The sequence below is a fragment of the Notolepis coatsorum genome (assembly GCF_963971535.1).
Source record: "Notolepis coatsorum genome assembly, chromosome: 5".
Lineage (NCBI taxonomy): Eukaryota > Metazoa > Chordata > Actinopteri > Aulopiformes > Paralepididae > Notolepis > Notolepis coatsorum.
Window position 1 is genome coordinate 112,681,797 of NC_140169.1, and position 12,138 is coordinate 112,693,934.

Genomic DNA, 12,138 nt, shown 5'->3' on the forward strand with positions numbered 1-12,138 from the left:
ATCTTTTAAATTATGGCTAATTATGTGTCTAATCTGCCCGTCGCTTATCAAAGAATCATTTTCCAGTCAGTGCTGTCAAGGCAGATTGGTTTTTTATCGCTTCATTTCCGTTTGAGAGCATTTTGAAAAGCACCCGTTTTGAGGTAAAAAACAGCCCATTCTGTGATAATCGTCTTTTACTGGAATATTCCAGAACGTTGATATTTGTCGGCCTATTTATGAATCATTTTCAAATGCTAGATGATCAATAGTATACGTACACGCACGCACATTCGAGGCGCGCGCTGATAATAGCCGTTTCATTTCCTCATGGATTTTACAGTGAAACCGCTGGAGCACATATCAGAAAAAAGCTTATATCTTCATCAAAACGAGTCTGATTATCCTAACACTGATAACATAGATTCCTTACCTGACATCAGATGGTATCCAACTGGTATATTCCAATTCCTGATCACCATTCGAAAAAATCGATAAGTGTATAGATCTAACGTGTATACAGTAGAACTCATGCTTGCCGCGGCTCAGAGTCTCCAGAATGAACTCTGGTAACCCCGGCTGCATCAGTGGACTGGAAAATGTGGACTGGAATATTTTTTTTCCCCATCCATTTTCATTGAGTCCATTCCAAAATCCCTGATGTCATCTGGGAGACGATAGGGGGCGCTTTTTTCACATCTGATCGCCGGCGGCCTTTGGGTAGGCTAGGGTAGGCTCGCGTGATGCAATATGATTTCAGATCGCTAAAAAAATTGAAATAAAAAAAATCAGAGAAATCTCGTGAGTGGCTTTCAACGTAACTATTGTAAATCCGAGAAAAGCCGCGAGTGGCAGTCAAAGTGTTAACATCAATCTTTAATGCCTGCCTGGAGAACAAAAGAGTGCCTGAGTCATGGAAGGGTGCTCTCGTCCACAGAATTCCCAAAAAGGACAATATCCCGGACAACCCATCAACCTGGAGAGACATTTCACTTTTTCCTACCATCTACAAGGTATTTATGAAATCTATCCTTGACCGTGTCTTGCCCTGGCTTGTGGATGAAAACATACTGTCTCCCAAACAAAAGGCCTATTGTCACGATCAGAGCTTGTGTCTGCCAGATGAGGAGCAATCAGCGCGGCTGCAAGAGATCACCTCATCAAGCGTTCCCTACTTCAACTGGCAGAACCCGTCATCCAACGTTGCAGTGTTAAACTGCCTACCGAGGTACGACGATGCTACCTGAAGACCAGCTGTAACTACCCCTGTTTATGCTTGCCCTAACCTTCCGTTTCTTGTGCCCCAGGACTTCGCTCCAGCGTCCTTCCACCCTGACGTCTCGAGCTCCAGCGTCCTTCCACCCTGACGTCTCGAGCCCCAGCGTCCTTCCACCCTGACGTCTCGAGCCTCCCTGCTCACTCTCAAGCGCAAGACCTGTGTCCTCTCTCTCGCTGCCGACAGCTGCACTGGAGTGCACCTGCTCTCATTCTTCTCCCCCCCAAGAACATTATAACCTCTGTGTTGTTCACATTCCTGTTTCACATTCCTGTTATACTCTGCTTGGTTGGGAAGAATAATTAAAGAACCCTAAACCGCTCCATTCTCTCCTCCTGTGTTTTGCCATTGGGCTCCGCAAGAACCCCCCATCCTCACAGAACACTGCGACCATGATGTCGGACTCAACAGCACAAGAGGCCGGTGAATGGAGCACCAGCATCCAGGCCGCCGTCAACGGACACGCCAGTCGGGTAAATCAACACTCACAGATACTGGATGAGACTATTGCCCAACTCAGCGCTCTCACTCTCAGCGCCGCGGAGCGAGACAAACGATTAGAGCGTTTCGAAGCATATTTAACGGCCCAGCCAATTCCGCCTACTGTCTCTCCACTCGTGGTATCCCCACCTGTAGTATCCCAGTCCCGGGAACCTCACGTACCCTCGCCAGAGTGTTACAACGGAAACGTTGCCAAATGTCGTGCCTTCCTCTTCCAATGCTCTTTAGTGTTTGGGCAACAACCTCTAACATTCCAGAGCGACAAATCCAAAATATCCTACCTGTCTGGTTTGCTGACGGGGCCCGCGTTAGAATGGGCGACAGCCCTCCACTTCAGTAATTCCCCCCTCTGCAATTCGTACTCCGGGTACATCGCCGACATGCAAAAGGTCTTCGACCATCCTCCCGGTAGTTCGGATAGAACGGCCACCTTGTTTACCATCCACCAAGGACACGTAGTGTGAGCGAGTACGCTATCGAATTCCGTATTCTGGCAGCGGGTTCCCAGTGGAATGATGAATCATTACGCGGAGCCTTTCGCCAGGGCCTCAGCGAAGTTCTAAAGGACGAATTGGCGTCGAAAGAGAGGCCTACTTCCCTTGACAACTTGATTAACTTAGCCAGAGAGCTGGACACGCGTCTCCGGGAACGCCGCCGTGAAAAGGCCAGCACCGTCAACAGCGTCCCGCCGCAGGGCCGCTGAGCAGGAGCGTCCCGTTAATAGTGTCCCGCTGCAGCACAGCAGAACCGACGATTCGGAGCCCATGGACCTCGACCGCTCTCACCTTCCTCTCCGCAAACGCCGTCACAGACTCAGGTCAGGGGCATGTCTGTACTTCGGGCAACTAGGCCACTCCATCGCCTCATGTTCGGTTCGCCCAAACGACGGGGCTCGGCTGTGACGCTGGGCACATGCACGAGCCTTAAATTGGTTCCCAGTTCCGGTCCGAATATGCAATTCAGTGCCACGCTTTACCACAACGGTCAATCCCTCCCTCTGTCCACGCTGGTCGACTCGGGCGCAGACGAAAACATCATCGACGCTGGGGTAGTGTCCCACTACCACATTGCCACCAACGCCTTACCCATTCCCCGAGATGCCCAAGGCCTAAACGGGAAGTTGCTCTCGCAAATAACACGCCACACCACGCCTCCAACTCTCCGGGAATCATAGCGAGGAGATCCGTTTTCACGTCACTGATTCCCCCCATAACCCAATCGTTCTCGGCATGCCTTGGCTAAAGCTACACAACCTTGTAATAAATTGGCCAACGGGCTCAGTCACGAGCTGGAGTGCTCACTGTCACGCCTCTTGTCTCCGGTCGGCGCGGTCACCACTGGGGGCCACTGGTTCTCCCGTTCCCAACGAACCTGTTGACCTTTCGACTGTTCCTCCAATTTACCACGACCTAGAGGCTGTGTTTAGCAAACAACAAGCTCTCTCCCTACCTCCTCATCGCCAGTACGACTGTGCTATAGACCTGCTCCCGGGAGCCCCGCTCCCCGCTAGCCGCCTGTTTAACCTCTCACGCCCAGAGAGAGAGTCTATGGAGAAGTACGTCCACGAGTCCCTGGCCTCTGGCATTATTACCCCCTCCTCCTCTCCTGTCGACGCGGGCTTCTTTTTTGTGTCCAAGAAGGGCCACTCCCTTCGCCCCTGTATTGACTACCGGGGTCTCAATAACATCACGGTTAAGAACAGGTACCCCCTGCCTTTGATTAACTCTGCTTTCGAACCCCTGCAAGGCGCCACCATTTTCTCAAAGTTGGATCTCAGAAATGCCTATCATCTGGTCCGCATCCGGGAGGGAGACGAATGGAAGACGGCCTTCAAGACCCCGCTCGGCCACTTTGAGTACAAGGTGATGCCTTTTGGGTTGACCAACGCCCCTGCTGTCTTCCAGGCCCTTGTCAATGACGTTCTCCGTGATGTCCTGAACCGCTCTGTCTTTGTCTACCTGGAAGACATTCTGATTTTCTCCCGCTCCATGGAGGAGCACATCCAGCATGTCCGCCGGGTCCTCCAGCGCCTACTAGAGAACAAGCTGTTTGTCAAGTCGGAGAAATGTGAGTTCAAATCAAATCAAATCAAATCAAATTTATTTATAGGGCCCGACAACACACGTTAATGTCCCCATGGGCCGTACAGGTCTTCTTTAAACAAGTCAAGAAGACAACATAACAATAAGTCAAGAACAGAACAAGAACACCATAGGGTCCAAACATTTTTTAGATGAATGCAAATAAATGAAAGAATGCAAGCACTCCCAGACATACCCCACGCGAAGGTAAGGAAAAACTCACTAAAACCTAACAATAGGGAAAAAAAGCTCCACAGGCAATGTGGAGGAGAGAAACCTTAGAAGGGCCGTTCAAGGGGGGATCTCCCTTCTTAGATGTCGGTGATAGTAGTGTTGCAGACGGACAGTTGGTAAGCATGCACTCATGTGTGTGGTGAGACACAGATGAGTGCATGCAATAGCAACTGTACATTTTGAAAAATTAAAGATAGAGCTAATAGCGATAGCAACTGAACATTTTGAAAGATTAAAGATAGAGTTGATAGCGGATCTATTTGAGGCACAGGGGCGGCGCAAGAGGGTCACGTCCTCCCCGTCTTAGTCACGGGACATTCAACACTCCGGTCGTTGCTCAGGGACAGCCGGAGACAGGGGGAAGGTTCCACATCTCCTCCATCGGGTTCCTCGGCTACATCATCGAGGGTGGCAAGATCCGGGCGGACCCAGAGAAGATCAAGGCGGTGACCGACTGGCCCCGTCCCACCAACGTCAAGCAGCTCCAACGCTTCCTGGGGTTTGCTAACTTCTACCGCCGTTTCGTCAGGGACTACAGCCGGGTCGCGGCACACCTTACTCAACTCACCTCGCCTTCCGTGCCCTTCGTCTGGTCGGACAGAGTGGACTCCGCCTTCGCCAAGCTACGCCAGTGCTTCACCTCCGCGCCCATCCTCGTTCAGCCGGACACGTCCCGCCAGTTTGCGGTGGAGGTAGATGCCTCAAGTACTGGAGTGGGGGCGGTCCTTTCCCAACGTTCCGCCCTCGACCAGAGACTGCACCCCTGTGCCTTCTTCTATCGCCGCCTGACCCCGGCAGAGGTCAATTACGATATCGGGAACCTGGAGCTCCTGGCAGTCAAACTGGCACTGGAGGAGTGGAGGCACTGGCTGGAGGGATCGGAGACCCCCTTCCTGGTCTGGACCGACCACAAGAACCTCGCCTACGTCCAGACGGCCAAGCACCTGAACTCCCGCCAGGCACACTGGGCACTGTTCTTCACCAGGTTCAATTTCACCCTGACCTACAGGCCTGGCTCCAAGAACACCAAGCCAGACGCCCTCTCCAGGCAGTTCGTCCCAGAGGAGGGTTCCGCACACCCAGACACCATCCTTCCTTCCTCCTGCCTGGTGGCTGCCGCCACCTGGGAGATCCAGTCTGTCGTCCGGGAGGCCCAGCGCGTCCAGCCTGATCCAGGTAACGGCCCACCTAACCGGCTTTTTGTCCCCGACCTTGTCCGCTCCCAGGTGCTCGAGTGGGTCCACGCCTCCCGGTTCGCCTGTCATCCTGGGATCAACCGTACCTTGTTCCTGCTGAAGCGACACTTCTGGTGGGTCACCATGAGGGAGGACACCCGCGACTTCGTCCTTGCGTGCACCGTCTGTGCTCGTGGAAAGGCTTCCCACCAACCACCAGCCGGGCTCCTCAGGCCGCTCCCTGTTCCCGGACGGCCTTGGTCGCACGTCTTCCGTCTCCACGGGATCCCGGTGGACATCGTCTCCGACAGGGGCCCGCAGTTTATCTCCCAAGTATGGAAGGCTTTCTGCCGGTCCCTGGGGGCCACGGTCAGCCTCTCCTCCGGGTTCCACCCGCAGACCAACGGTCAATCGGAGCGGGCCAACCAGGACCTGGTATCCGCCCTCCGCTGTGTGACCACCCGGGACCCCTCCGGCTGGAGTACGTTCCTGCCGTGGATCGAGTACGCCCACAACTCGCTGTCCTCCGCGGCCACAGGTCAGTCTCCCTTTGAGTCCTCCCTGGGCTACCAACCCCCACTGTTCCCTGCACAGGAAGAGGAGATCGCCATGCCTTTGGTGCAGGACAACCTTCGCCGCTGCAGGAGGATATGGGAGGACACGAGGGCTGCGCTGCTCCGCACCGCTGAGCAGAACCGTCACTTCGCCGACCGCCACCGGACTCCGGCTCCCGACTACCAACCAGGTCTCCAGTCCCCTGTCTCCTCCTGCTCCAGAGCCTCCTCCTCCGCTGATCATCGATGACCACCCGGCCTACATCATCCACCAGCTGCTGGACGTGCGTCCCTGTGGTCGTGGGTACCAATACCTCGTGGACTGGGAGGGCTACGGCCCAGAGGAGCGCAGCTGGGTCTCCCGAGGGATGATCCTGGACCCTGAGGTCGTCCGGGATTTCCATCGCCGTCACCCGGACAAGCCTGGGGGCCCGCCAGGAGGCGCCCGTCGAGGGGGGGGTCCTGTCACGATCAGAGCTTGTGTCTGCCAGATGAGGAGCAATCAGCGTGGCTGCAAGAGATCACCTCATCAAGCGTTCCCTACTTCAACTGGCAGAACCCGTCATCCAACGTCGCAGTGTTAAACTGCCTACCGAGGTACGACGACGCTACCTGAAGACCAGCTGTAACTACCCCTGTTTATGCTTGCCCTAACCTTCTGTTTCTTGTGCCCCAGGACTTCGCTCCAGCGTCCTTCCACCCTGACATCTCGAGCCCCAGCATCCTTCCACCCTGACGTCTCGAGCCCCCGCAAAGAGGACTCCTGCTCGCTCTCAAGCGCAAGACCTGTGTCCTCTCTCTCTCGCTGCCGGCAGCTCATTCTTCTCCCCCCCAAGAACATTATAACCTCTGTGTTGTTCACATTCCTGTTTCACATTCCTGTTATACTCTGCTTGGTTGGGAAGAATAATTAAAGAACCCTAAACCGCTCCATTCTCTCCTCCTGTGTTTTGCTATTGGGCTCCGCAAGAACCCCCCATATCAACAGGCAAGGCATGAATGAGCATGTGTTCTGTCTCAAAACAGGCATTGATGATTTCAAACACGAGTCCAGTAAATTTTATTCTGTGTTTCTGGATTTCCGTGATGCTTTTGGAACCCTAGCACACAATGTCATGCTGACAGCCCTTGAGGAAATACATCTACCCCAGGTTTTCATTGACATTGTTAGGGATGTTTACTCTGGTTCATACATACAGGTAATTTGTGGCAAACAGTTTACAGACCCAATCCCACTCCAAGTAGGTATAAAGACAGGCTGTCCATGGAGTGCAGTCAACTTTGTACTCGCTATCAACTCATGGTTAAAATGGCTTTGTAGTTGCGCTCCCCCTAATGTAATTTCCCCTAACCCCGTCCAGGGGTATGCGGATGATGTACAGTAATAATAGCCTCCAGACAGGAGGATGTCATAAACACCATGCTCTCCAGAACCGACTCCTGCCTAGAGTGGTCTGGATTAGAGGTCATATATGCTAAATGTGCTGTATTCTATGAGAGGCGGAGCGGGGGAAACCGCTGGTACCAGGCAAAAAAAGATATAATTCCCACATTTACAGTTGATAACAAGCCACTGAGAGTCTACGCACGTCATGAAACATATACCTATCTGGGTAATAAATTTAATGTGGCAGGTGAATGGGAACAACAAGTTAGTGAAATTATCTCTGATTACTCAACCAGATTCGATTTAATTGATTCATCGCCCCTGCCACTCATCATGAAACTTGAAGCAGTCAGACAGATAGCCCTGGCCAAAGTTCAGCACCTATTCTCAAATGTACATATTCCTCGCTAATTTCTTTGTGAGATGAACAATAAAACCGTACAGATGGTGAGACAATGGACTGGACTGAACACTCACTCAACATGGGACATCATATTCCATACCATGCGGAGGGGCGGCCTCGGTGCTCCGTGGAGGAAATATGCATAATTAACACTATTATAAACACTATTATATTAATATTAATTAATTGTAATACCATATCCATCCACTAGGACATAAAAGGTCATATTAAAGGTCACTTGCAGACATGCCTGTCTTTGAGTGTTAACAAGTAATGAAATGCAATGTCATGTTGTTGATGCAAAATTGAATTCTGAAGTATCATGTAATTTGGCCATATTGAAATTTGGGATAGTATGTCATCATGTGTTGACGGGCCAATTACAAGGTATAATGTAATATTGTGAAGGGATGATAAAAGAGAGGTTCTCATCCTAGAAGTTGGCTGCACGTTTGACTACAGTCTAGAGGAAGCCTTTACAACCAAAATGTTAAAGTATCAACTGTTAGAGCATACCATATCACAACTCGGCTACAACTGTAAACTTTTAGTCTTCATATTTGGAAGCCTGGGTCATGTCCATAAGTTGGGTGTTAGAGGCCTTCAGATGGCCGGTCTTCCGAAGAGAAGAGCCAAACAATTAGCAAGATATTGCTCAGTGTCAGCAATTATTGGCAGCCGGGCAATTTGGAGAAGACGCTGCTATCTGTATCCATGAGCTGTGTGTTGATTGTCAGGTTCATCATCCATGTGTGTGTGTAACTTTGGTTGCGATTGTCAATTTGGGCACGAATGTATCAGAATAACCCACAATGTACAAGTGCACTGATAATATTTGTGTCCTTTAAACATTGTCTTTATGTGGACATAAATAAAGATCGAGATGCGCATCACTAGTGTGTGTGTGTGTGTGTGTGTGCATCATGCGTGTGTGTATCCAGCTGTGTTTTTGTTTAAATGCTTGTGTGTGTGCGTGCCTGTCTGTGTGTGTGGCTGAGATTCACCACAGCTGCAGCATTTACACGTGCCCGGCACAGTGGGAGGGTCACCCAGTGCAGAACAGAGTGTGTGCCAACATGTCACAGCTGTTGCCATCTGTACAGCAAACTAGGCATCTCCCTCAGAATGAGCTACTGAGCCCAGTGCACTCTGCTCCCCAGCCTCATATGGGATGAGACATAGCATCAACCATGCATAGCCACATCTTTGTCTAGGAGTAAGTACACCTGTTACCCTTGGGTGCATCTCAAAAGACTAAACACGAATGCCTCAACTCATCTCCTCTCCTCCAAGTTAATGTTTTATAGAGTTCAAAGGCAGACTGATGAAGATGTATTGGTGGAATGTTGCATTTGTTAACATTCTTAAAACACAGAACCCCTCTGCTAGATTTTGCTATTAATGTGTTGACAGTTTTGACTAATGGTCATAACTGCTATGGATCAGACTCAGGTGAACGGACACTAAACAGTAAGAAGGTCAGTGGAGGGTCTGTCACTGTGTGGCAGGTTGATGTGTCTCCTCCCAGGTTGCTTACTGTACCTGCACATGCAGCCATCTCAATCTCACTGCCGTCCATGTGAAAATAAATATGCCAATTATACATCAATTATAATTAGAAATACATCAGTTGTTAAAGGTTAGCTTATTTAAGAAGAAAATTTACCATTCTCACCTCTGTGCGTGCAAGTGCAGAGAGAGAGAGAGAGAGACCCGCTTTTTTAAATACTTGAGAAAATCTGGAAAATGATCTGTACAGATATCTCTTATGATTTGGAAATAGGAGTATTAATGTTGTGTATTAATGCAAGATTGCCGCCTGTGCTGTTGCGCTACTCCGAGATTGCTCCTGCTCTTTCCCATGATTGGAAGGCCACAGGTTCAATCCCAGTAATAGCTCACATCTTGCCAGTTGACGTGCCCTTGAGCAAGGCACTGAACCTTACGTGTGAAGGTTGAACCTACTCTCCGTGTGAGGCCTACATGTACATGTCTCTTGAGGCCAAATACAAAGGAAATAATAACTTTGTGTCTGATATAGCAGTTGGGTTGCAGCCAAATTACATGTTTTAAGCCGCAGGAAAAATGAGGACACAGTATGTGCGACATCCCTGTCAGCCCAGAGAGGTGTTCCATTAGAACGAGCCATATGCTGCTGTCTGATGCCACTTTGTTTTCTCTGAAATCACAGACGGAGATATACAACCACCCCTTCCCCCCCCCCCCCCCCCCCCCCCACCCCACCCCCCAGAGAGGGTGTGGGCTTGAGTGTGTGTTTGTGTGAGTGTGTGTGTGTTGTCAGTCTGTGTCAGTATTTATATATATATGTGTGTGTGTGTGTGTGTTGTGTTGTGTGTGTGTGTGTGTGTGTGTGTGTGTGTGTGTGTGTGTGTGGTATCAGTCTATGTGTGAGTGTGTGTGTTTATCAGCCTGTGTCAAGTCTTGTGTGTGTCTTTGTGTGTGTGTGTGTGTGTGTGTGTGTGTGTGTGTGTGTGTGTGTGTGTGTGTGTGTGTGTGTGTGTGTGTGTGTGTGTGTGTGTGTGTGTGATGTCTGTGTGTGTGTTGTGATCAGTTCTGTGTCTAGGGATACTCTCTATGTGTCAGTGTGTGTGTGTGTGTGTGTGTGTGTGTGTGTGTGTGTGTGTGTGTGTGTGTGTGTGTGTGTGTGTGTGGGTGTGTCTATGTGTCAATATTTGTGTGTTTATAACTCTGTGTTTATGTGTCAGTGTGTGGTGTGTTCACAGTCAATGTGTCAGTCTTTGTGTGGGTGTGTGTGTGTGTGTCTGCTTATCAGTCTGTGTCAGTCTTTGTGTCTGTGTTTGTCAGTCTATATGTCAGTGTGTGTGTGTGTGTGTGTGTGTGTTAGTGATGTTAAAATTCACAGATTCACATCGGTGCACCGGCATAAACGTTCACGATGCGAGTGCACCGGTGGAATAAGTCCGCATCGGCTACAATTCAGGCTGAACTTGCGATGCATCTTGTTGTAGCGTCTTTGCATCGGTCAAAACCGATTCATTTATATAATTTCTAGTGCTGTCAGGCGATTAAAAAAATTAATCTAATTAATTACAGGATTTGTAATTAATTAATCTAATTAATCGCATTTTAATCGCATTCCCATTTTATGCCTCATATTCTATATTCTATAATCATATTTCAAATTGCATGTGTCCGGATGGCAGAATTCAGTACTGTATCTACAAAACCTTCTGTTTAATCATCTTCCATCTATTAATTTGCTTAGATTTTCAGGTCTGGTCAATTTGAGCATGGTGTTATTCACAGTCAAAGATAAAAAAAAAATTGATATTCTCATTTGGTTCATTACAATTTACTCAAAATAAAATGTTCATTCAATCAATCACCGCGCAGATTGATTGATTGAATGAAAATGTTATTAACAGATTGCAGAATGGGTACAATACAGTACGGCTCAATACACACAATTGTTAAGGGAATGCAGACCAGAGAAAGACTTTCGTCTTGTTTACATCAGCGTCCCCCATTTTCAATTCATAATGAATTGTAAGTAAGGGTGCAACTTGCACCGTGCAATCCATTCTTTTTGGATCTAGCCCACAGTATTTCTGACACTGGGAATACATTCCCTGAGATTCATAGATGTCCCTAGAATCAGATACCAAGAACATGCAAATGTACCATATTAAAAAAAAATCTGTAAATGTGTATTCTACATGCTTATGGAATGAATGAGATACAAAAAAAATATAATAAAAAAAAAAAAAAAAAAACTTTTTTGTAATTAATTTTGAGTTAATTTTCATAACGCGATTATTTGCTGTGTAATTAATTAATCTAATTAACGCGATAAACTGACAGCCCTAATAATTTCCTCTCATCACCTTCTGTCAGCAGTGCACTGTGACTGCACACAGCAGATACTATCTTTGCTTCGCTACTACAGAAGGCGAGAGCCGCGTCACAGTTATCAACAAACAGTGGAAGTCGAGGAGGAGGAGACATGAATAGAATTGATCAACTGGCTAACGCTAGTAGCCTCTGGCTAAACTACAGCGTCTAACTAACTAACGTGACTCTGCAACACCAGTTCCATTAGTGAGGAAATCGGGGGGGGGGGGGGGGGGGGGGGGGGTATATTGAAGACGCTTGACAACAGGTTCAAACATAACTTCACATTTATTGGCAATTTGTTTCTTTATATCGCTTCCTCCAGCCAGGTTCAAACTGTGTTCTTGACAAAATGCCATCATGGTGTGGTCAGCTACGGAGCATCAGAACGCTCAAACTCAAACGCACTCTCTCTCTCTCTCTCTCTCTCTCTCTCTCTCTCTCTCTCTCTCTGTTCAATGATTTAAAGTGGCCAAACGTTACAATATAAATACTAATTGATAAATAGTTGATGATAAACATTTAATTTCATTATCTGAAATATTATAAAATCATTAAGTCTGCTATAAGCCATTATCCCTTTGTGTGTGATTATTATTGTCTCACAGTAGTGTGTATATACATTGTGTGTGTGTGTGTTTTAGCTAAAGTGGATAGAAAACACAGTACTATGCA